This window comes from Schistocerca nitens, chromosome 3 (genome assembly GCF_023898315.1).
Source record: "Schistocerca nitens isolate TAMUIC-IGC-003100 chromosome 3, iqSchNite1.1, whole genome shotgun sequence".
NCBI lineage: Eukaryota > Metazoa > Arthropoda > Insecta > Orthoptera > Acrididae > Schistocerca > Schistocerca nitens.
In genome coordinates, this window is record NC_064616.1 from 751,084,345 (window position 1) to 751,110,726 (window position 26,382).

General features: G+C 43.5%; 1 protein-coding gene across 5 annotated transcripts in view; it reads left to right on the plus strand.

Moving 5' to 3' along the window:
- LOC126248751 (uncharacterized) overlaps nt 1–26,382 on the plus strand; it is a 308,443-nt gene that overhangs the window by 52,774 nt on the left and 229,287 nt on the right. The window contains exon 1 of one of the 5 annotated variants that reach the window (XM_049950092.1): nt 21,961–22,002. The exons of the other annotated variants lie outside the window; for them this stretch is intronic. The gene's annotated coding sequence lies outside the window, so the exon portion shown is untranslated. Of the gene's footprint in view, nt 1–21,960; nt 22,003–26,382 lie in introns of those variants that run through there. 5 annotated transcript variants of the gene reach the window in all.

Consider the following 26,382-nt stretch of genomic DNA (forward strand, 5'->3'; position numbering starts at 1 on the left):
AGACGCCGCTGATTCGCTTTCCCGTCCTTGTTCAACCAACTTCTTTTTCTAGGGACAACGTCGACATCAGGACATTCACCCTCACACTTCCTAACCTTGACAAATTCACCTTCCCAACCTCGACAAATTCGTATTCCCCGTGGGTGTCTTTTTAACTTCCGACTCGGCTGGTATCTGCTGTTCTAGCACAAACAGTACCATCGTATTGCCGTTTACAAACTTCCGCGATCTCAAGTTGCAGCATTCGAGAAATCCGTTCTAGAGGCCTAAAGGAATCGAATATACACCCGAGAAGCGAGAACTTTTTCAAGTAAAGCCAACAACTCATTTCTTTCTGGTCTCTATTGTTGCTGACAGGAGCCGATCCACAACGTAAACGAAAGGTCGTCTTTTCGGATGTGATGTTCGAATACTTTACATCTGTTCTCAGGAACAGCGAGCTTACGCAAAGCAGTATTATTTCAGTTGTTTCAAGAAATATTTTTATAGCGCTATACCAAGGGCTATATCTACGTAAATACTCCGCAAGCGTCAGTACAGTGCATGACGGAAGGCACATCGTAACAGTGCTATCGATTTTCTTTCATATTCCACTCGCGCATTGAGCGATACAAAAATGACTGTCTAAATGCCTCCGTAAGCGCCGTAATTTCTGTAAAACTTTTCATTTACGTAGAATCGGCATTTGAAAAAGAGCATAGAAGCACAATCACTGACGAAACAATACCATTAACAGACAGTTACTACTAGAAGATTCATAAGTATCATAAATAAGGATTAATCAGCAATAAGGATAACATTGGCTTGAAACTATGAATGTTAAAGCGTGACGTACTTAGCTGTATTCCCCTAAATAGTTGTAGTCGTACGTCCTTCCCTTATTCGTCATCAGAGTGCAAATGTCGAATGTCAGTGAAGTGATTAAAGCACGAAGGAGTGGAGGGGTATGCTCACGTGACAAGAGCAACGTGTGGATTTGCTACACCATTTTCAGTGTTCCTGCATTGCAGTAGTCAATGTCAAAAACCAGTGCTCACATTATTCAGATCTTTGCAACAAGCTGATTCATTCCGCTCTGTTTTAATTACATCACTGGAACACCATATTTAAACTTCAGTGACGAATGTGGAAAGAACGTGCAACACAGGAACTTGTATTTGGGGAAATGTGACTGTGTACGTATAATTACTATGTGTGTTAACATATGTTATTCCAATCAGATGTTCCGCTTTCTGCCAAATGATGCCTCACTAACGAGATTTGTGAGGCTCCTGGTCATAATTGTCTGTTACATGCTGTTATTTATTCAACAACTTGGGGTTCTGTAGTCTGCCGAATTCAGAGCTTTACAGATAAATGCCCTTGATCTAGAAGACACACATCTCCGTGTTTTAAAAGAAATTTTTTTCGGTTTTAGCCTTTAGAGTTGGGTACTTCCACTGCAAGTCCTGTAATTTCAAGGTGAGACGATGTGATTATAGTAATAAATATTAACATTTCATATTTCGTGAAAATCAGAAGAGAATACGCTCAAGGGTTCGGAGGCAATTCCGATGGTCTTAAATGAACGTTATCCTTGACAGTGAGTGTTCATCAAAGTCAAGGGTATCGTCAGAACTGTCCCAGGAAAATGTGATAGGACTGTATACATAAATTATCTGACGGACAGGGTGAGCAGCAGTCTGCGGCTGTTTGTGTTGGTGATACTGTGGTGTACGCGAAGGTATCGTCGTTGGGTGACTGTAGGAGGATACAAAATGACGTAGACAACATTCCTAGTTGGTGTGATGAATGGCAGCTAGCTTTGAACGTTGAAAAATGTAAGTTAATGCGGATGAGTAGGAAAAACAAACCTGTAATTTTGGGATACAAGATTAACAGTGCCCTGCTTGACACAGTCACGTTGTTTAAATATCTGGGCGTGACGTTGCAAAGCGATATGAAATGGAAAAATGGTTCAAATGGCTCTGAGCACTATGGGACTCAACTGCTGTGGTTATCAGTCCCCTAGAACTTAGAACTAATTAAACCTAACTAACCTAAGGACATCACACACATCCATGCCCGACGCAGGATTCGAACCTGCGACCGTAGCGGTCGCACGGTTCCGGACTGCGCGCCTAGAACCGCGAGACCACCGCGGCCGGCTATGAAATGGAACGAGCACGTGAAGATTGTGGTAAGAAAGGCGAATGGTGGACTTCAGTTTATTGAGAAAATTTTACGAACGTGTGGTTCATCTGTAGAGATCGCATGTAGGATGCTGGTACGACCTATTCTTGAGTACTGTTCCAGTGTTTGTGATCCGTACCTAGTCGGAGTAAAGGAAGACATCGAAACAATTCAGAGGCGGTCTGCTCGATTTGTTACCGGTAGTTTTGAACAACACGTTAGTGTTGCGGAGATGCTTCGGGAACTCAAATGTGAATCGCAGGAGGGAAGGTGACGTTCCTTTCGAGGAACACTATTCAGAAAATTTAGAGAACCGGCATTTGAAGCTGACTGTCGAACGATTGTTCTGCCGCCAACGTACAATGTGCGTAATGACCACAGAGATAAGATACAAGAAATTTGGGGCTCATACGGATGCATATAGATGGTCGTTTCTCCCTCGCTCTATTTGCGAGTGGAACTGGAAGGGAAATGATTAATGGTAGTACAGGCACCCTCCGCCACGCGCCGTACTGTGGCTTGTGGAATATGTATGTAGATGTATAAGGCGTCGAAAAGCCACACAACGTGTGATTTTTCACTTGGACGCGCTTGCCTCGGTACTAGCCTGAACTGAGCCCATGATGATGTTTTTTACGCCGGAAGAAGCAGTATATCTTATTATAGACGTCATTGTTCACAGTAGATTATTTGTGAAATTTTCAGTAAGCAATAAATTGGACAACTTTTAAAAATGTCCCGTGAAATGCATCAAAACCTGTTTAGGGCCACATTAACATCTACATCTACATGGATACTCTGCAGTCACACTTAAATGCCTGGCAGAGGGTTCATCACAATGATTCACTAATATTCCAATATCGAACAACGCGGGGAAGAAACAAATAAACGCCCATATCTTTGCGTGCAAGCTCTTATTTCCTTTATTTTATTATATCGATCGTTTCTTTCTATGTAGGTCGGCGTCAACAAAATATTTTCGCATTTTGAGGACAAAGTTGGCGATTGAAATTTCGCGAGAATTTACCGCCGCAACTAAAAACGCATTTATATGAATGATGCGTACCCCAAATCTTGTGTAATATCCGTGACATTCTCTTCCTTATTTCGCTATAATACAAAACTTGCTGATCTTCCTTGATCCTTTTCCATGCACTCCGTTAATCCGATATGGTAAGAATCCCAGGTCACGCAGTAGTACCCCAAAAGAGGACGGACAAATGTAGTGTAGGCAGTCTCTTTAGTAGATCTCTTACATTTTCTAAGTGTTCTGCCAGTAAAACGCAGTCTTTGATTTGCGTTTCCCGCAACATTTACTATGTGTTCTTTCCAATTTAAGTTTTTCGTAATTGTAGTTTTAGTTGAATTTACGGCCTTTAGATATGAATGGTTTATCGTGTAACCGAAGTTTAACGGATTCCTTTTAGCACTCGTGCGGGCCGTCCGGGGTGGCCGAGCGGTTCTAGGCGCTACAGTCTGGAACCGCGCGACCGCTACGGTGGCAGGTTCGAATCCTGCCTCGGGCATGGATGTGTGTGATGTCCCTAGGTTAGTTAGATTTAAGTAGTTCTAAGTTCTAGGGGACTGATGACCTTAGAAGCTAAGTCCCGTAGTGCTCAGAGCCATTTGAACCATTTTTGAACCACTCGTGCGGATGACCTCACACTTTCCATTATTTAGGGTCGATTGCCAATTTTCGCTCCATGTAGATATCTTTTCTTAATCGTTTTGCAATACTTTTTGATCGTCTGGTGGCTTTACTAGTCGACAAATGACATCAGCAGCTGCAAACAATCTAATACGGCTGCTCAGATTGCCTCCTAAATCGTATAGATAGATAAGGAACAGCAGAGGGCCTATAACACTACCTAGCGGAATGCCAGAAATCACTTCTGTTTTAGTCGATGACTTTCCATCAGTTACTACGAATTGTGACCTCTCTGATAGGAAATCACGAATCGAGTCACGTAACTGAGAATAAATTAACTCAAACTACATTTCTGGAGCATTCAGTATGAATGAAAATATTCTCGAAAGTTTGGGGAAAGTGATGTACTGCAACATTTTGCGGTAGCACTTCCTGTAACAATGTATCTTTCAAGAAATGAATGTTTAACGTGGATAACACATGCAGTGTGCTGATAATAGCATCTAATGACAACCTTTTGAAATTCTAACGCGGTTCACTTGATCCACGGATAGTCTACTTTTGTTTTTTACCGACTACTCACTTTTGTTCAAATGGCTCTGAGCACTATTGGACTTAACTTCTGAGGTCATCAGTCCCCTAGAATTTAGAACTACTTAAACCTAACTAACCTAAGGACATCACACACATCCATGCCCGAGGCAGGATTCGAACCTGCGACCGTAGCGGTCGCGCAGTTCCAGACTGTAGCGCCTAGAACCCCTCGGCCACTCTGGCCGGCCACTCACTTTTGTATCTCTGTTAGCTGTAAAATTTTCGAACCGCCCACTATTTCCACAGTAATGGTGATTTAAAAAGTAGGGAAGTAACTTACTGTATAAAATGTATAAAGCAGTGTTACAGAAAGTTAAAGCATATCATGATAATGCCTTACCATATAGTTTGTGTAATTTTATGAAAACCCAATGAAAATGATTTTAAAAGCCCTATCGCCTTAACCGCGAAAGCTGGAACGCCCACTGGTGGCGATGAGGGATCAGGCTAACTGCTACTGATTTCATCAGTTCGAGTTTAATCCTTTGGTGGTGAGTGGCTACACAAACAGTCGGCCATAAAAGTTGGCCAGTATTTCTGAAACACCCTGTATCAGATATTGTTTACTTACAGCTAGCAAACCCGGGCTGTCAAACACCGCATATTCCGAAAGAATGCGTCAACGAAATTGGAAGTGGACCGCAAGAAACAAATTATTTTTCCACGAGTATTGTAAAGACTGTCTTTAGCAAGGCACCTCATCCTCATCTGCGAGTAAGGCGATAGGATTTGATAATCTATAAACTAAATCTAAACTAGTGCTGGGTTGTCTCAGTGGGTGTTGATTTGGCAAAAATGCAACAAGTATTCACTTATCGAACTACGTACTTTCTTTTCATGTACAGTGTGAAAGTCAGTTGCGCGTATTAGTAACTGAAAAATTAAACATTGAAGAAAACGTAAATAGAAGCCCTCAATACGTACTAGAGAGAAACGCTTAATTTAAAGGATATTTTGAATCTTTGGAGTCATTGTGAAGATTTACGTTTTCTAAGGGACAGGTTTTGTTGTATGGGTAGCGTATTTTCATTGTCTCAAAAAGAACATTAAAAGACTAACTTTTACTTCTTATTATTATACTGACTTGACTTTCATACCATATGCAGACGAAGTTCAGGCGTAACTTTTCGAAATTACATTGTCATTGGTTCAAATGGCTCTGAGCACTATGGGACTCAACTGCTGTGGTCATCAGTCCCCTAGAACTTAGAACTACTTAAACCTAACTAACCTAAGGACATCACACACATCCATGCCCGAGGCAGGATTCGAACCTGCGACCGTAGCAGTCCCACGGTTCCGGACTGCGCGCCTAGAACCGCGAGACCACCGCGGCCGGCTACATTGTCATTACCCAATTTTAGTTCAGTGGTGTTCATCTGCGAGACTGGAAATAAAGTCGACGGCAGTTACAAATCTGTAAAGTTTTCTCTTTAGAAATATACTTTCAATAAGTACTGCAGTTCTCTTGAACGGAATATAGACTACATGCTTCCAAAATTTTACAAGAAGAGCATCTATATTTGTAAACACCGTTTTCGAGGCGAATTCAGTGCTATGTTGCGGTTTCTCAGTGCAAAATACCACCGGGTACTAGTACGGTCCGGTAGGTCGTGTGTCCCGCAGTGAGGCAAGAAGACGGAATGCCTCATCGCCTTCGTGGCTGTGACTGACGATTAGTCACATCCCATTACGCAAGACGACAGCGCAGCAGCGCTCAGGTTCCTGCTTGTGGCTGAGCACGCTGCTTCCTCAAGCGTCTTTAGTGGATCTGAGAGGCTACAAAGTATAGCTGCACCGGTATTACGTACTAACTGGCACAGTGGCGATGTTTAGTATCGCTCCCGATCCAGTATCGACCAGCCTGATTGCCGTTAATCAGCATCACGTACTTCCTTCGAGTACACTGCTTGTTTTAATTTTGTCGATGTTCATCTTAGAATCCCTTTCCAAGACACGACCCATTCCGTTCAACTGATCTTCCAAGTGCAGGTCTCTCAAACCGTTACAATTCATGGGCAAACCTTAAAGTATTTATCTCCTCACCCTAAAGTTTAACTGTTTTCCAGGTGTTTCTACATCTACATATATACTCCGCTAGCCACCAAGCGGTGTGTGGCGGAGGGAACAATTCGCGCCAAAGTCATATCCCCCTCCCCCCTCCTCCCCCTCTGTTCCACTCGCAGATCGCGCGAGGGAAAAACGACTGTTTGAACGCCTCAGTACGAGCTCTTATTTTCCCTTATCTTTGAATGATGATCATTATGCGATTTGAAAGTTGGTGGTAACAATTATTGCTCTACATCCTCGGCGAAGATTGGATTTCGGAATTTAGTGAGCAGCCCCTTCTGTTTAGCGCGTCGTCTATCTGCAAGTGTGTCTCACTTCAAACTTTCTATGAGATTTGTAACGCTCTCTCTATGGCTAAATGTATCAGTCACGAATCTTGCCGCTCTTCTTTGGACCTTCTCAATCTCTGGCAAGGGTCCCATACAGACGAACAATACTGTAAGACTGGACGAACTAACGTATTGTAAGCAATTTCCTTTGTTGAAACTGCATCGCTTCAGGATTCTACCAATAAACCGCAATCTAGAGTTCGCCTTACACGTTACCTGTGTAATCTTATTATTCCATTTGAGATCATTTCGAATTGTCACACCCAGATATTTGACAGATGTTACCGCTTCCAAAGACTGATCATTTATTGTGTGCTCGTACGTTAATGGTGATTTTCGCCTTGTTATACGCAGTAGGTTACACTTACTAATATTGAGAGATAACTGCCAGTCGTTACACCACGCATTTATTTACTGCAAATCCTCATTGATTTGTTCACAACTTTCGTGTGATACTATTTTCCTGTAGACTACAGCATCATCGGCAGTCTAAGGCAGCTGTCAATACCATCAACCAGATCGTTTATGTAAATCGTAAAAAGTAGAGGACCTATTACGCTGCCCTGGGGCACACCTGAAGTTACTCTTGTTTCTGTTAAAGTCACCCCGTTCAGGACGACATACTGCTCCCTGTCTATTAGAAAACTTTCTATCCAACCGCATATGTTATCGGATAGACCGTAAGCGTGCACTTTTTGTAGCAAGCGACAGTGCAGTGTTTCTTGCTTTCTTTTAGTAGTTGCTCAATGTACAAATTGAACAACATGAAGGATAATCTACAGCCCTATCTTACTCCCTTCTCAATAACTGTCTCGCTTTCATGTCCTGACTTCTGATTAGTACAAGCTGTAGATAACCTGTCGCTCCTTGTATTTTATCCCAGTTACCATCAGAATTTCAGAGTGCGCTAAACTGAATTATGTGTTGAATTATAGCGATTTGTTGAATCATATAGGACCACGATATCATTATCGAGCGCAAACAAAACATGTAAGTCTAAATTGTATCATATGACCATGTGTAATTGTGCTCATCAAACCTGCGCATAAGATGATCTGGTAGAACCTTTCCAAAGATGGGGCACGTCCTTGAAACTGACTTCAAACCAAGCATAAATCCTCTTTAGAAAAATCATAATCCTGACCGGAAATTTGAATTATGTATTTTTAAATGTTTCAACTCTTATGGCTTGGTGCCTGCGCAGTCACGCGTCAGCTTAAAATCCAAAGATTGGGAGTTCGATCTCTGGTCGGTCCTACTAATTTTTTCTCACTTGTCTCTAATTTTTCCTCTAGCGGTGCTTTTCGCAGAAAAAAACTGCAAATTTGCATAATGGTTCGTGTTCCACCTCAGAACTGTAGGTGCCTGTACATCTATGTAAGTCGGTTGGTGGAAGGCAGAGGCATGACAACAAAACATGTAGTGGTCAAAACGCCTGTTGAGTTCACGACTTCTTTACTGTTACTTTACAAAAGTGGTAGTTCGTGCGCTACAGAATGACAACTAAGTAAAAGGCGCATTTTTATATCTTTCCTAGGGTTATGACATTTTTTAGCCAAAACTTTACTGAAAAAGCTGGAATCACTGAAATAAGAGACAGCAAGTAAATAGTCCCGATCTTATCTGGAAAACGATGGTATAATTTTTTGAGATCAAATGCACGAAATATGGCCACGGTATTCAACTTACTGGAAAGGTGCAAAAGAACAATAAATAAAAACAATTAACTTCAACGTAACCCGAAAAATTAAGCAAATTTACCCGGGAATCAAATAACAGACTTTTTCAGACGGACAGATGGGAACGCACAGAGAATTTAAGGGTACGTGTACACGGAATAGGCTCCCAGATATGTGACTTGCTCGAAGAGTTCTTAATTAATAGAACCCAGTATGTTGTCCTTGACGGCAAGTGTTCGTCGGAGACAGGGGTAACATCAGGAGTGCCCCAGGGAAATGTGGTAGGTCCTTTGCTATTTTCTATATACATAAATGATCTGGCACACAGGGTGGGCAGCAGTTTGCGGTTGTTCGCCGATGATGCTGTGATGTACAGGAAGGTGTCGAAGATAAGTGAGTATAGGTTGATACAAGATCACCTAGACAAAATTTCTAGTTGGTGTATCTTAATGTAGAAAAATGTAAGTTAATGCAGATGAGTAGAAAAAACAAACCCGTAATGTTCGGTTACAGCATTAGTAATGTCATACATGACACAGTCACGTCGTTTAAATATGTGGTCGTAACGCTGCGAAGCGATATGAAATGGTACGAGCATGTGAGGATTGTGGTGGGGAAGTCGAATGGTCAACATCTGTTTATTGGGAGGATTTAAGTGAAGTGTAGCTCATCTCTAAAGGAGACCGCATATAGGGACTCTAGTGCGACCTACACTTGAGTACTGCTCGAGAGTTTGGGATCCGCACCAGGTCAGATTGAGAGAAGACATCGAAGCAATTCAGAGGCGAGCTGCTAGATTTGTTACCGGTAGCTTCGATCAGCTTGCAAGTGTTACGGATACGCTTCGGGAGCCCAATTAGGAATCCCTGGAGGGAAGAAGAAATTAATTTCGAATTCCGCTACTGAGAAAGTTTAGAGAACCGGCATCTTAAACTGACTGCAGAACGATCCTAATGCCGCCAACATATTTTTCGCGTAGGGACCACAAAGTCGTTTTTCCCTCGCTGCATGGAACGGGAAAGGAAACGACTAATTGTAGTATAGGGTACCCACCACCACCACTCCACAATGGCTTGCGGAGTGTGTGTATGGATGTAGATGTAGAGACAAGATTATCATCATGGTCCTGATGTCAGACGAAATAATGTGTGTGTGTGTGTGTGTGTGTGTGTGTGTGTGTGTGTGTGTGTGGTATATGCAGTGCTTCGTGATGTATTAAGCTGATATGTGTAAATATCATTTTAAAATAATCTGTAGGTGAATAAACAAACAACTTACTTACTAACTACGTACGTTGCAAAGCACAAAATGAAAGACAGAAATGCTGGAAGTAGCACGCTGATGTTTGACGTGTAAATGAGATGTTTTGTTACCAAGAACAGAGAGTAAGAGTATACATTTTCGCGTTACAGGGCTATTAAACATGTTTTAGTGAAACAAGTGTTTTCTGGGTATGGTTTTTTCTCTAAATTAAATACGAGAACATTAATTTTAAACATCTACAGCACAGGATAACCTTTTATTTGGACATGAGAGCTAAACGTTGATGTTTGAAGAATACAAGATTAAAGTTTACATATGTTATGTGGCAAGCATCATGTAATAGAAAATAAACTTATTAAAGTAGTAGTTTCGTTAAAGATGTTTACAGCTTTACACGTGACCTGCTAAGTTACTCCCGGAACAAACAACATTGAAACGAAAATTAAAGTTCAGAGTGGGAATGTAAGTGCTGGAACAGATACGTAATGTATTTACGCATTGGCAAGGAAGATCCTTTTTTCTGGTGTTGCCGTAGGAATTCATCACACAGGAAGTATGTACGCACGAACACAGGAGTCTTGAAGCATTATTCAACTATTCGGAATATCTGAGTCTTAATTCCGCGATAGCTTTAGTGACTCGCTTTATTTACAGTTGCGCTTACATCTGCTACATATATGCTGTGACGACCTAAGCGGATTACTGAGTGTGTAGACCGAGCAGACGAGCCATTGTTCACGGAAATGGCTGCTAGCGTGGTAGAATTCTCTGTTTATCAGCTATCACTGCTTACTACCTCATGTATTCCAAGAACCGAGAATGCGTTTAGAGCGCACAACACACTGACTGTTCATCTCTGTCGTTTGTACTGACAAACCGCAGACTTGATTGAAGAATGGCATTGAAATAAGCCCTCTTCCGCCAATTGCTTCTCTAAATCGCTTTTATTTACATAGCAGTGGAATCATCTCAGAGTAAATCGACGTCTTGGCTTAAATCGCAGACCTTCCCACAAGCGACTGAGTGAGGTGGTACACTAGCTAACACTACGAAACTCGTATTTGATAGCAGTGGGGTTCAAACCCCGTTACCGCATTCTTGATAAAGATTTTCCGGCACTCTATAAAATGTATTCAGTCGAATGCCGGGAGAACTATTTTGAAAGACTACGACTGAGACCTTCCTTTACCCGTATCCAATACCAGTTACAATTTCCGATTGTAATTCCAACGATATCTGTGTACCCTTCCCCACTGTGTTGTCGAATGACAAGGTGATACCATATCTGGTTCTTCAGCCCATTCAAACTCTTTCTGCGCCATCACAGTTAAGATCGTTTTGCCCCAACATTCGACAAGTGGCTACACACAAATCTATGCATCTGCTCCTACACGTATTGAAATCATCTTCAAGGTTGAAATAAGGTAGTGCTTGTTATCTGATTTCAGCAAGACCTTGTTTATTATTTCAGCTACATGAGCGCTTTTACATTGGCACGCAGAATTTCGAATTATGTTTTTATTACTTTTAAGTTTGGTATCGGAAACACAAAAATTTCCATGGGAAAAGAATTCTCTTGACAGCGTGATCATAAACTTCCAGTGAAAATTAATCTATTCGGTAAAAGACGTTGTTTTAAGGCTGTTCTTTAAACAAACGCATACCAAGCACAATTATTAAAACATTTTTACGTGTATAGAATAAAATAGCAAAATTAAAACAAGATACATTAAAAATTAAAACTGAAATTAGTAACAGACTTTTTTCGGTATGTCGTCTATTCCACTTATGGCAAATAGGAAGTGATAGTGACATTTGGACTTAGGAGAGAGCCGGCCAGTGTGGCCGTGCGGTTCTAGGCCCTTCAGTCTGGAACCGCGTGACTGCTACGGTCGCAGGTTCGAATCCTGCCTCGGGCATGGATGTGTGTGATGTCCTTAGGTTAGTTAGGTTTAAGTAGTTCTAAGTTCTAGGGGACTGATTACCACAGATGTTAAGTCCCATAGTGCTCAGAGCCATTTTGAACCACTAGATATATTTCATATTACACTTGAATGAAACTCACACGGGCAAATAGATGCATTTGAACTAGGAGAGAAATTCGACTTGTAGATTAAAAAAATACAGGATGGTGTCACGACGTTTGTTTTTTCTATTTCCGTTACCAAAATAATGGTAATCCCATACTGAGGAAATGAGCGCAAGGGAGGTGGTGCAGGAATCGCGCAGTACCGTTCTGGGCAAAGTCCTAGTGGAAGTGCTTCGCTGTTGCCTTCTTCCGACATGTTATGAAGTGTCAAGTGTTGTGTGTGTCGAGTGCATATCTGTGTAGTGTGGTTGGCTATGATGAATGTGTGCACAGTGTAGTGTTCGGTTTGAAGGGAAGGAAGAAACCCGTGCCGTCGCAAAACCTACTCCTTTCGAATAGTACAAAGGGGGCCGCCGAGCTTAAAGTCCCCATCCGACGAACGGATCACCATCAACAGTGTCACATGCCCTCGTTTCATGAGACACTGCAAAGAGGTTTGGAATTTAATCCAGGCCATTGGCTCAGAAAACTTTACGTCACCACCTTCCACCTACCACCTCGCCACCCCCTTGCCGACCAAATGCTGCCAGTGAAAATTTACCACAACCAGGATTCGAACAGGCTCCACTGCTCAGGGGTGCGTTAGTTACCTCGGTAACAGCGGCTGGTGATTTGCGTTATATGCGATGGATGATGATGATAATAATTATTATTGTTTTGTGTCACATATTATTGCATATGTGAGACAGAGTGTCACAATATTAGTGTCATCCTGGTAGTAAAATGCGTACGTGCTAACTAAAAGGTCGTGAGATCGAACCCTGGCCAGACCACGGAAGTTTCCAGTCCCCCTTTAACCTCTCAGTGATGTGAAGATTGCTCAGGAACGACACGTGGTTTGATTCCACATTAAACAGAACGTCCGCTTTCCCGGTACGATTACTGTGGTAGGCTGGAAAACGTAAGTTGGCGAAGTCGCGTCCAATGTAAAGACTTGTCCCCGGGCGTTGAGCCATACCGGATTGTTATTATATTTGCGTTAATGTGCAGTATCCTGGAAACGGCAGATGCGTCGTTGACATCTGCAACGACTAAAGATTACGATATTCCCTTCTTCCTGGTTTTCTGCACAGTTACGCGTGCATTCTGTTTCCACAGTAGGAGCAGCTGTCTTGCTTCTAATTCATTCGTGTTTCGTTTACAGTAACAGAGATCACTTATATAATTAGTACAAGCTGCCAAAAAGCTATCTGAAGGCTGTTTCATCTACAGGAATCTTCACTTTATAAAGTGAACCTAATTTGTGTATCACATACGACAAAAATAACGTTCGGTACAGAATTAGTGAATCTACCAGCGTTTCTCGTAAATATATTTACACTACTGGCCATTAAAATTGCTACACCACGAAGATGACGTGCTAGAGATGTGAAATTTAACAGACAGGAAGAAGATGCTGTGATATGCAAATGATTAGCTTTTCAGAGCATTCACACAAGGTTGGCGCCGGTGGCGACACCTACAACGTGCTGACATGGGGAAAGTTATAACCGATTTCTCATACACAAACAGCAGTTGACCGGCGTTGTCTGGTGAAACGTTGTTGTGATACCTCGTGTAAGGAGGAGAAATGCGTACAATCACGTTTCCAACTTTTATAAAGGTCGGATTGTAGCCTATCGCGATTGCGGTTTATCGTATCGCGACATTGCTGCTCGCGATGGTCGAGATCCAATGACTGATAGCAGAATATGGAATCGGTGGGTTATGGAGGGTAATACGGAACGCTGTGCTGGATCCCAACGGCCTCATATCACTACCAGTCGAGATGACAGGCATCTTATCTGCATGGCTGTAACGGATCGTGCAGCCACGTCTCGATCCCTGAGTCAACAGATGGGGACGTTTGCAAGACAACAACCATCTGCACGAACAGTTCGACGACGTTTGCAGCAGCATGGACTATCAGCTCGGAGACCATGGCTGCGGTTATCCTTGACGCTGCATCACAGGAGCTCCTGCGATGGTGTACTCAACGACGAACCTGGTTGCACGAATGGCAAAACGTCATTTTTTCTGATGAATCCAGGTTCTGTTTACAGCATCATGATGGTCGCATCCGTGTTTGGCGACATCGCGGGTAAGGCAAATTGGAAGCGTGTATTCGTCATCGCCGTACTGGCGTATCACCCGGCGTGATGGTGTGGAGTGCCATTGGTTACACGTCTCGGTCACCTCATCTTCCCATTGACGGCAATTTAAACAGTGGACGTTACATTTCAGGTGTGTTACGACCCGTGGCTCTACCCTTCATTCGATCCCTGCGAAACCCTACATTTCAGCAGGATAATGCACGACCGCATGTTGCAGCTCCTGTACGTGCCTTTCTGAATACAGAAAATGTTCGACTGCTGCCCTGGCCAGCACATTCTTCAGATCTCTCACCAATTGAAAACGTCTGGTCAATGATGGCCGAGCAAATGCCTCGTCACAATACGCCAGTCACTTCTCTTGATGAACTGTGGTATAGTGTTGACGCTGCATGGGCGGCTGTACCTGTACACGCCATCCAAGCTCTGTTTGACTCAATGCCCAGGCGTATCAAGGCCGTTATTACGGCCAGAGGTGGTTGTTGTGGGTACTGATTTCCAGGATCTATGCACCCAAATTGCGTGAAAATGTAATCACATGTCAATTCTAGTATAATATATTTGTCCAATGAATACCCGTTTAATCACATGTCAATTCTAGTATAATATATTTGTCCAATGAATACCCGTTTATCATCTGCGTATCTTCTTGGTGTAGCAATTTTAATGGCCAGTAGTGTTAATGATAAGTCACAGTCTGATATTTGCAAATAGGTAATTTAAATGCACTCGTAACAAAATATGTATAATTCAATAATTTTGTTTATGTTGTGGTCCACTGATGATTAGGAAGAACATATTAGTTGGAAACAAAATAAACATTCAAATTGCGAAGACGGAATTTTTCGTATCTGCATGATAAATACAAATATCAATTGAATTGAAGTCCGGAGAACGTGAAAGCCAGGGAGCTGTTTCACTTCTTCCTATTAGTCTGCCACGGAATATGTTATTTATAGCCAATGGTGAATTTAAGAATCACAAGTTAGCCACACGTAACCAAGAGCGCATTTTGAACATTTCGCGTAATTAAGAGTTGCTTCTGGAAATTGGCTCTAAGCCTTGCCTTACGCGGATGCTTGGAATGCAGTTGTCCATTAGAACTTTGTGCCCTTGCGCGTAAGAGAGGTCATTCAGGGAATTACATGGCCGGCAGGAACTGGCCGGGGTGGGTATGGCGAGTTGGTGCACGAATTCCAGGAACTGTTAATGTGGTAACGCAACTTTGCTTGAACTGAACTGCTACGCGCGGAGTTCAGCATTGTTATAGTGTCTGTAAACGCACAAGCGGACAGCGTTTGTGTTTAGGAAAGTGATTTCTTCCGGAAGAACGAAACTCCCGCACAGGATGTCTGAGAATCAATTTCCCGCCAAGAAATGCAGTTAGGTGGAAATAAACACTCACCTGGCGCGTGTGAGCGCTGCGTAGCTTCTGATTTTAAAAGGCGTGCTGCGGAAATGTCAGCTTAACCTTGTGAAACAGAGCTGTGACGTGCTCGCCAAAACGGGGACGCGCAGTTCGCACACGGAGTATATTGTACAATTGCTACACTATTTTGAGCCCACTGACCAGCGTTCAATCCGCCGATGGTTGTTGACTTATTTTGGAGTGTGGAATAAACAATTGTTTTAACCTGGAAATTTGCATTCGTCTGCGAGATTTAATAGTTCAACGTGCTTCTGCTTCATCTACATTGTATTGTAGGCCGTGGAAGATAGCCGATGAGATTGTGTCACGTTATGCAAGGATGCGTACTATCACGACCGGACGGCAGGATTCTCCCAGTATGTTGGCTGGAGTTTCCAACGATAAATGCAATTCAAAGAATTATAGAGAAAGAATTCTGACATTCTAACAAAGCGTTCCGGATCCATACCCATGTAACATATTTTCCTGTTCTAGCTCTCAGCAATGTGTCCTGTGTTCCTTTATGTTACACCCTGTATAAATACTGCACAGGCACTGACGAAGAAATAGTTGTTAGCTTATCTGGCCGAATCTTCAATCATTGATTGTATCATCTGTTGTTGATTGTTGTACGCCAATGTAAAAGATGGTTGCCACACCCATTACATCGTGTTACAGTACTGGCAATTAAAATTGCTACACCAAGAATAATGCAGGACATAAACGGGTATTCATTGGACAAATATATTATACTAGAACTGACTTGTGATTACATTTTCACTCAATTTGGGTGCATAGATACTGAGAAATCAGTACCCAGAACAACCACCTCTGGCCGTAATAACGGCCTTGATACGCCTGGGCATTGAGTCAAACAGAGCTTGGATGGCGTGTACAGTTACAACTGCCCATGCAGCTTCAACACGATACCACAGTTCATCAAGAGTAGTGACTTGCGTATTGTGACGAGCCAATTGCTCGGCCACCATTGACCGGACGTTTTCAATTGGTGAGAGATCTGGAGAATGTGCTGGCCAGGGCAGCAGTCGAACATTTTCTGTATCCAGAAAGGCACGTACAAGACCTGCAACATGCGGTCGTACATTATCCTGCTGAAATTTAGGGTTTCGAAGGGATCGAATGAAGGGTAGAGCCACGGGTCGTAACACATCTGAAATGTAACGTCCACTGTTCAAAGTGCCGTCAATGCGAACAAAAGGTGACCAAGACGTGTAACCAATGGCACCCCATACTATCACGCCGGGTGATAAGCCAGTATGGCGATGACGAATATACGCTTCCAATGTGCGTTCACCGCGATGTCGCCGAACACGGATGCGACCATCATGATGCTGTAAACAGAACCTGGATTCATCCGAAAAAATGACGTTTTGCCTTCGTGCAACAAGGTTTATCGTTGAGTACACCATCGCAGGCGCTCCTGTCTGTGATGCAGCGTCAAGGGTAATCGCAGCCATGGTCTCCGAGCTGATAGTCCATGCTGCTGCAAACGCCGTCGAACTGTTCGTGCAGATGGTTGTTGTCTTGCAAACGTCCCCATCTGTTGACTCAGGGATCGAGACGTGGCTGCACGATCCGTTACAGCCATGCGGATAAGATGCCTGTCATCTCGACTGGTAGTGATATGAGGCCGTTGGGATTCAGCACAGCGTTCCGTATTACCCTCCATAACCCACCGATTCCATATTCTGCTAACAGTCATTGGATCTCGACTAACGCGAGCAGCAATGTCGCGATACGATAAACCGCAATCGCGATAGGCTACAATCCGACCTTGATCAAAGTCGGAAACGTGATGGTACGCATTTCTCCTCCTTACACGAGGCATCAGAACAACGTTTCACCAGGCAACGCCGGTCCACCGCTGTTTGTGTATGAGAAATCGGTTGGAAACTTTTCTCATGTCAGCACGTTTTAGGTGTCGCCACCGGCGCCAACCTTGTGTGAATGCTCTGAAAAGCTAATCATTTGCATATCACAGCATCTTCTTGCTGTCGGTTAAATTTCGCGACTGTAGCACGTCATCTTCGTGGTGTAGCAATTTTAATGACCAGTAGTGTATAATTAAAGGCTGTATGACCTTGCTGATTAGATTAGATTCAATACAAGATAAGCCATGTAGCCAATATCGTCTCAAAGAACTCTGGTCAGCAGGTGGAAGAAAGCGCACGTTACATTTGCCTACAAGAAGGGTAGCAAAATTGATGTACAAACGTACCGTCCAGTATCTTTGACATTCATCTATTGTAGACTCTTACATGTCCAGGTCAAATGTAATGTGGTGTCTCGAACATAATGACTTTCCCCATGCCAGTCAGCAAGGATTCCGGGAACATCCATCATGCGAAACCTTACATGCAAGTTTCTCAGATGACGTCCTGAAAGCTATGGATTAAAGCTGTCAGATAGACGCAGTATTTCTTGACTTCCGAAAACTGTCTGAATCAGTACTGCACCAACGATTATTAATGAAGGTATGATCATTTGGGATATTAAACGAAATGTGGGACTGGAGTGAGGATTTATTGGTATGGAGGACACTGCGTGTTACTGTTGATGGAGAATCATCGACAGACATACGATCGGCATTCAGTAAGTAATTCGACACATTTTGTTTATGAAAGCAGGTTAGTTTTATTCAGGATTCCAATACACCAAGTTATTCTCCACTCTTCTGGCTACAAAATCCTATTTTTCAACATAACCTCAGTTCAATGCGACGACTTTACGCCAGCTTACGCGGAGGGCCTGTGTACTCCCTTGGTATCATTTTACTGGAAGACGTCAGAGCTAACTTCTTGCTGCATCAATAACTACCGCATCGCATACGTTCTGCTTTCTGCAGAACGCATCCTTCAGTGGTCCAAAGAGATGGAAGTCGGAAGGTGCGAGATCCGTGTGTAGTGTGGATGAGGAAGAACAGTCCAATGAAGTTCTGTGAACTTCTCTCCAGTGCGGAGAGTTGTGTAAGGCCTTTCGTTGTCACACAGTAGCGTTGTTCCGCACAGATGGTCCTTCGTTGCTATTTGTGGTCTTGTGTTAGGTGGCGAGAAATCCAACAGGCACACACACTTTTGGCCGGCCGTTGTGGCCGAGCGGTTCTAAGCCCTTCAGTCTGGAACTGCGCGACCGCTACGGTCGCAGGTTCCAGGCCTGCCTCGGGCATGGATATGTGTGATGTCCTTAGGTTAGTTAGGTTTAAGTAGTTCTAAGTTCTAGGGGGCTGATGACCTCAGATGTTAAGTGCCATAGTGCTCAGAGCCATTTGAATCATGGCTCTGAGCACTATGGCACTTAACATCTGAGGTCATCAGTCCCCTAGAATTTAGAACTACTTAAACCTAACTAACCTAAGGATATCACACACATCCATGCTCGAGGCAGGATTCGAATCTGCGACCGTAGCGTTCGCGCGGTTCCAGACTGAAGCGCCTAGAACCGCTCGGTCACACCTGCCGGCTTTTAAACACACACTTCTGAGTACTGGTGGACGAGTGTGCCTGCACTGCCAACAGAGACGTGCAGTTGTACAGCGAGGTGTTTTATTGTGATCCGTTTGATCACCTCGAATGAGAGTGTCCGCACGTTCCAACTTCGTAGGAGTTACAACCGTGTGCTGCCGGCACGCACGCGGGAGATTGGAACGGTTTGCGCGAACTTGTTGCAATGATGACAGACACCTCGCCCAACAACTCACCGTGCTTTTGTTAACTGCCAGGTCTTCGTAAACATTCTGCTAGTGCCTATGAATATCTGCGATTTTCAGGTTTTTCGCCAAAAGAAATTTAATGACAGCTGTCTGCCTGGAACGCACATTTGTTACAGACGCCATTTTGAAGCCTGCGTATAGCGCCGTCACCTATCTGAATTTCATGAGACTATAGGGGCTGAAGCGGGAATATTCCATGATGTCCCGCAAGAAATTTCGCATTTTTTCATTCGAAACAGGCGGAGAAAAAAAAAAGTGCTGCATACACTCATCGTATTTTCATGAAATTTCGTGGTAGCCGTATTGGATGTTCTCAGCAAAATCGATATAGTGAAATTATTGGAACACTTAAAAATACTGTCCGTGTATTGTCTTTCCAACTGCGTCATTTTATTCGTCCCTGTACACTTCGAAGTACAGCTTCATCTTCACGGCATCAGTTGGCCGTCGAATGACCTTCATTGTCACGTCATCACGACAGAAACGCGTATCTGTAGGAGGTTATACTGCAATTTGGAAGTCCGAAAAACTGCGCTAAACATATACAAAATAATGGCAAAATATAAGTAAATACGAAGTGTTACACAAAAATTGCATGTATTGTACCGTAATTTTGGATGTGATCTACCATAACTTCACGAATTTCTGTTTAAAAAAACGCTCATAACCTCCCACAGATACGCGTTTCAGACGCGTTGACAGCAAAATGGAGGTTATCTGATATCCAACTAAAAGCCTGTAGATGTCCGTTAGCGAACAAAACACACAATTAAAAACGCAGTAAGTGAACTTTATCATTAAGGTTTCTATACATATATTCATACCTATCGGTTTTCCAGTACATACTTAACATTTCATCTTTGGCACTTCAACCGCACAGGTTTTCGAATGCGAAATATGGGAGTAGTTCACCATGAGCGAAGAGTTCTGTTCCCATTATATAACAATCGTAGGCTATAACGTAGAGTAGTTTGCTTCGTCTGTAAAGAACCGCCTCAAGTAGGTTCCAGGAACTGTATCGCGTCATTTAGGCATTACACAAAATTAAAATTTAATACAGTCCGCATGGCTGTGATGTTAAAACTTATGGTATTGGCCATTACGTGTGGGAATGCTGTGTGCCACAGCCGTATTCCCGTTTCTTCATTTGGTGTTGCTAATCCAATGGAAAGAGTTATCCTGAGCTGGTGTCAGGAGCATTGTCCTTCACTGGTAAGCTGCACTATGGAATTTAGCAATTATTCATACTTCGCCGCTGATCTTCGTAACTGTTCAGTTAAGAAGTTTGAATGCAACTCTGGCTTTCCCATTTTGTTTCGGAAAAGGGTGAAAAATTTTCCATGGTTATGCCATCACTTCTTAGTTTTGCAGGACACTTACACGTAAGAACGGATAGTGGATATAATTAGTCTCCTTTGGCACTTCAATGTGAATCTCCTTCCAATATACGTAGTTTTGCACCTCATTTCGTCTCGTAAATGTCTCCTTGACGGCATTAGATCACGGAGACTTCCTGTTGTGTATGTAAGTGTGTTATTAGAAGAAGTACAGTAATTTACGTTTTAATAGAAAGGGAGATTAAAATGCCGCGCAATGACACAGTGATAGCGATTCACAGCTACAATATTGTCTCATTAGTGATATTATAAGACGAAGCATATGCGTTTGAAGAGACAGTTGTACTTTCCTAGCTATGATAAAACATTTTTAATAAGCATATTGTCTTAAGGACGCTATATTGTAACACTCAAAAACATTAATTATTTTCAAAATACGTTGGAACTTAAGATTGTAGCAGATGGAAGCGTATGCTCATTTCCCATACAGTAAAGTTACTTCATATTTTTCACAGTCACTCCATAGATTCGAAAATCGAGAATGCTTTATGTATACCAAGCTTCGCTGCGGTTCGAATTCAGCTTAAAACTACTCGGTTTATTTCATTAAATATATTACCAAAGAATCTTATTTACGAGTGGCAAGAACAGCAGTAGTAACACTAACATTTGCGTCGGGGAATTAGTTTCAGACTTTTTTGTTAAGAATAAGTTTTATTTTCACACTTTGGCATGAATGGTTGTTAAAAACTGGGCTTATTGTTTGGGGGAGATTTGCGAAGCTATGCGTGACATTTTAGAAAATGGTTGCAGTTTAATGCACATTTTAGAAGCAAAGATTTGGTGGTTAAGGCGTTTGTTACACATCAGAGCGGTTGTAGCTACAAGAGTTATTGTAGCGTAAGTTCACGTGGCAGAGTTATTCTAACGTAAGTTTACGCGGCAAAGGAGTTACGTGAAGCTTCCATAATCGACCGTCTTCGGCTAATGTATGCGACGGCGCACCGACTCGTTGCTAAGCTGAAATATCCAGTATTTCAGAGGCGTGCTACGTTGCATAGTGCACTCATATTTATCCTATAGCATATTCATATCTTAATTTTCGTCTCCATTATTCCACGTTTTCGATATTTATGTATTGTACAAAAATTTCACGGTTAGCGAGCATTAATTCGTTAGGCCGGTCATTCAGATTAGTTTTTACTCGATCTAAGACACAGGGTGACAGTTGTTGATTATGATAGAGGAGCTGCGTGTTGTTGTGTTTGCCCCTCACGCGGGATGTAAGAATGTCGCTACTGCGCCGAAGCAGAAACTCTCGCCTCCGATGTTCAGTTAGTGCAAAGTTTATCTATTGTGTAACTAGTAAAAGCCGGGAAGAGTTTGATGGCTCGGTTTGGGGTGTGAGAGTTTTAAGGGTGGCCTCGACCCGCGCGGATAAGACCGAAGTTGGCGCCCGGGTTGAGTGTAGGTATCGAGCATGCTCGAGTGACGTCACGGCTCGGTATTGATCGGCGGCGGCCGGCAGCCGTCGGGCGCGCAGAGTTTTGCCGGCGTCGGCCGCTGCCTGACGTCACCGTGCCAGGTGCCAAGGTAACCCGTTTACACTGCATGATCCCATTTTGTAGAGTGGCCTATAGCAGTGGCACGTTGTTCCCGCGCTTTGTTTTGCCGGTCGCGCGCGTATTTGTGTCCGACACTGAGCGGGTTGAGCGCCCGCCTTCAGGGTCAAGTGGAATTCCCTAGGGCGTAATAATCAATAGCGTCGTGGAACGCTGACTGATTTCGCGCACTTTTATTTTGTTTCAGTTTTGTCGTGCTATACGATACCCATCGTTTTGCTTCACCCTGCATGGTAATTCGGTGTATTCTTCGCCGATAATTTGCATGCGTCGACGCACGTTTCACGTGCGATTGTTAATACGCTGACTTATTTATCGAAATGAAAACTGAAGCGTCGGGGAACAACAGTAGTGCCGAAGTCGAGTTAAATCGGCAGTCGTAGCGCTTTGTTTATAAACAAAGCGTGTTGTTTTCAGTTTGTAAGATGCACTTGCTTTCTCTCTTCAGACTGGAATGCGCTATTGCGAGATATTTCTGTTTATGTTGAGTGGAACCGTTGCAACGCGGCTAACTGTTTTAGGTAATTTGCATGAAATTTTTATTGAGCAAATTTGTGCTTAGATTAACAACAACAATTCCAGTCTGGTTTCAAAATTTTTTTTATCATAACAATACTTCGATGAATTTAGCTCGCACGTGCTTTTTTTTGTGTGTGTGTGTGTGTGTGTGTGTGTGTGTGTGTGTGTGTGTGAAGGCGGCCAGAATTGTTAATAGTATTCTTGAGACTGCGTGTGCATAGCGTCGTACTTAAGAGACGTAACTACAGAATGCATCCAAGTTTCTTTTGATCGCGGTGTTGACCACATTAACTTTGTTTCACGCATGTTTATTTTCTATCTTGCTTATCAAAACCAGACGAAGTTTACATGAGTTGGTGGAAAATACGCCCATATATCTGAACACAGGGCCAGGACTACAATGACTTCATAATTACAATTGTGATGGTCTATAAAACACTCTACAGCCTCAGACTTTGTAGACTATAACAAACTGTGGCTCGGCAGGGGAAAGCGGATGGGGGTGTGGATGACGACGGCGATTTGGCGGCGAGAGGGGGCAAGTGTCACGTGGTCATCGACACGCATAACTGGCGCTATAAGACAACATAGAGCACCCAAGTGCCCGTGGGACATAGAGATTAAGGTTCCTCCTACGCATGGCGGTGGGACTCGAACCTGATAAGCCTATGGATTCAGGCCACTCGCCTTAGTGAGAGCACTTCAAAAGTGTATTTTGTCTAACGTGTGTGGGGGGGGGGGGGGGGGGGGGTTCGCGTGCGCAAGAGGAGTCCGTCGAACTGCAAAGTTCTAACTAAGCAATAATTCTTAGTAAAGTCCTTCTGCGGCGAAGTGTTAATTTATAATTTTTGATATGCCGACAAATATTTATGATAAATGTTATTGACATGGGTTATTACTTGACTGTAATGTCCTTATAATGAAAATCGTACGAAGTGCTGTAGTTTCACACTGAACTCATCTTGGGGAAGAGCGGGCTTCAAATTCCCATCCGAACAACGTTGCATTGGGGTTCCTTGTTCTTCTGAATTTCATCAGGCGAACGCCAAGGTGGTTTCTTCAAGGTCACGGCCTATTCCTTCTCCAGTCCTTGCCCAATCCGACGTAGTGCTCCGCCTGAAATGACCTTGGTGTCTACGGGATGCTGCAATCTCTTCTTCATCTGTTATAATGGTCCTACATCAGCAGACTTGGAACGTAAAATGTGGATGGTAGTAATTTAGCTCCAAACTTATCGTTTCAGATTCTGTTAGCGAAGTAAAATTTTAACTCTAGCGCCATATTAGAAATGAGGTAAGGGAACTTGCAGGTTTAATGTGGGAACTGACAGCAGAAACACTGGCCTTTGACAGCCACCGGCGCGGTAAGTTGAGCTGTACTGGGTGTCGGTCATATTTAAAAGCAGGACCGTTGGTAGTGTTGACAGCTCCGTATTGCAGGCGGTCCAGTTTCCAGGTGGATTTTCAAACAGGCGGTCAGCCGCCACTCCATAGAGGCCCTCATAGCCTGAACGGCCACTGTGAACCTGCAGTCCCATCTAAAAAGCAGCTGAGTCATAGCCACTGTGTAGGAGGGGGCCGGCGTGGGGACAAAGCTAGCCAAGGGCACGGCTGTACGATGCTGTTCATACGTATGCATGGATACGGAGTGGGGCCAGTGACTCCACGGAGTTCTGTAAGCGTGCGCTCGGAAACGACTTTACTGTTGGGCTCGAAAGGTATTTCCCTTAATCCCTTGCGCCAAAAAATTGAGTCAAGTGTTGGCAGGCCATCGAAAACCTCTTTGCGGTTGCAATATCTTAATGAAGAAGGGCTGATAAAGGAATCTGCAGGCAAATCATAATAGCTCTGTTAATAACGTTTCTACCCACTCTCTCCGAACTCTTTAACAGCCGGTGGAATCGGCTATTGAGATCTATGACATCGATTCCTGTTGGCGAAAATAAAATAGTCGTAAACTCGGAGGTTATTTAGAAAACTACAGAGCTTTACTTGTCATGGCCACCTACATGAAAATCAGCTTACTCAGTTAGTTACAATTTAATGTAGATCCCAAACCAAATTGCGGCTTAAAGAAAGAAACAGAAGATTACAGTATAAAGCTTCGTTGACTTTGGTGTGAGACGGTGCAGTTGCTTAATTAAACGAGGATGAAACAGGAAATATTGCGTAGGTTGTTGGTGGAACCGTTCCGGCACTAGCCTCAAGTGATTTAGAGAGACCGCGCAATGCGTCATGGCATTTTTCAGTTGCACAAAATTGAGAGACTAGAGAAAGTGTCATTAAGCATTCTAGAAGATCTAAAACACACCATAAGGCAAGAAAAGGCAAACCACAAAAGAATTATGTGAATGGGACTGATATCGGTGGAATGAATGTACCTGTACAGACAGACAAGTGATAACAGTTTAAGGAAAGTTGGATAATTTATTCAAGAGAAACATCTTTACAAATTGAGCAAGGCAATAACGCCTTGGCCCACCTCTGGCCGTCAGCCAAGCCGTTATTCGGCTTGGCATTGATTGATAAAGCTGTCGGCTTCCTCCTGGGGGATATCGTGCCAAATTCTGCCCAATGGGCGCGTTAGGTCGTCACAATACCGAGCTGGTCAGAGGGCCTTGCCTATAATGCTGCAAACGTTCTCAATTAGGAAGAGACCCGGTGACCTTGCTGGCCAAGGCAGGGCTTGGTAAGTACAAATATGAGCAGTAGAAACTGTCGCCGAGTGCGGGCGAGCATTATCTTGCTAAACTGTAAGCCCAATATGACTTGCCATGAAGGGCAACGAAAATGGGCGTAGAACGTGCTCGACATACCGCTGTGCTGTAAGGGCGCCGCGGAAGGTAACAAAAGGGGTCCTGCTATTAAAAGAAATGATACCCCACACTCCTGGTTGCCGGGCCGTACGGTGGGCGATAGCCAGCAACACCACCGGTGTCCGGGGCGCTTCCAGACATGTTTTCGACCTGGAATCTCACTGACTGGAGTAGAATTGTCTTCAGTGATATGTTCCGCTTCGAAATGAGCCTCGATGACCAGCGAAGACGTGTCTGGGGACGCACCAGACATCTGTCGTATACCTACCCAAATGTCGCCCGTCGTACGGCTCCAGGAGTGATGGTGTGGAGTGCCATTTTATTTCAGAACAGCCGGCCGGTGTGACCGAACGGTTCTAGGCGCTTGAGTCTGGTACAGCGCTACCGCTACGGTCGCAGGTTTGAATCCTGCCTCGGGCATGGATGTGTGTGATGTCCTTTAGGTTGGTTAGGTTTAAGTAGTTCTAAGTTCTAGGGGACTGATGACCTCAGATGTTAAGTCCCATAGTGCTCATAGCCATTTTCTTTATTTCCTAACACTACCTCTTTGGGTATCATCAGCGCCACTCTTACAGCACAGTGATACGTCGACAATATTTTACGCCCTGTTTTGTTGCCCTTCGTGGTAAACCATTCTGGGCTCACACTCCAGCAAGGTAACGCCCGCCCACACGCGACGAGAGTTTCTACTACTTGTCTTCGTTCTGGCCAAATCCTACCTTGACTAGCAAGGTCGCGGATCTATCCCCGCTGAGATCGTTTGGAACATTCTGGTCGGGATTCTCCAACCATTTCACGATTTTGACAATCTAACGCGCCAGTTGGACAGAATTTGGCATGATATGCCTCAGGAGGACGTCCAACAATTTACCAGTCAATGCCAAGCCGAATAACTGCTTGCATAAGAGCCAGAAGCGGATCAACACGTTATTGACTTACTCAGTTTGTGAAGCTCTTCCTCATGAATAAATCATCCATTTTTTCTGAAACTGTAACCGTTTGTTTGTCTGTACATGT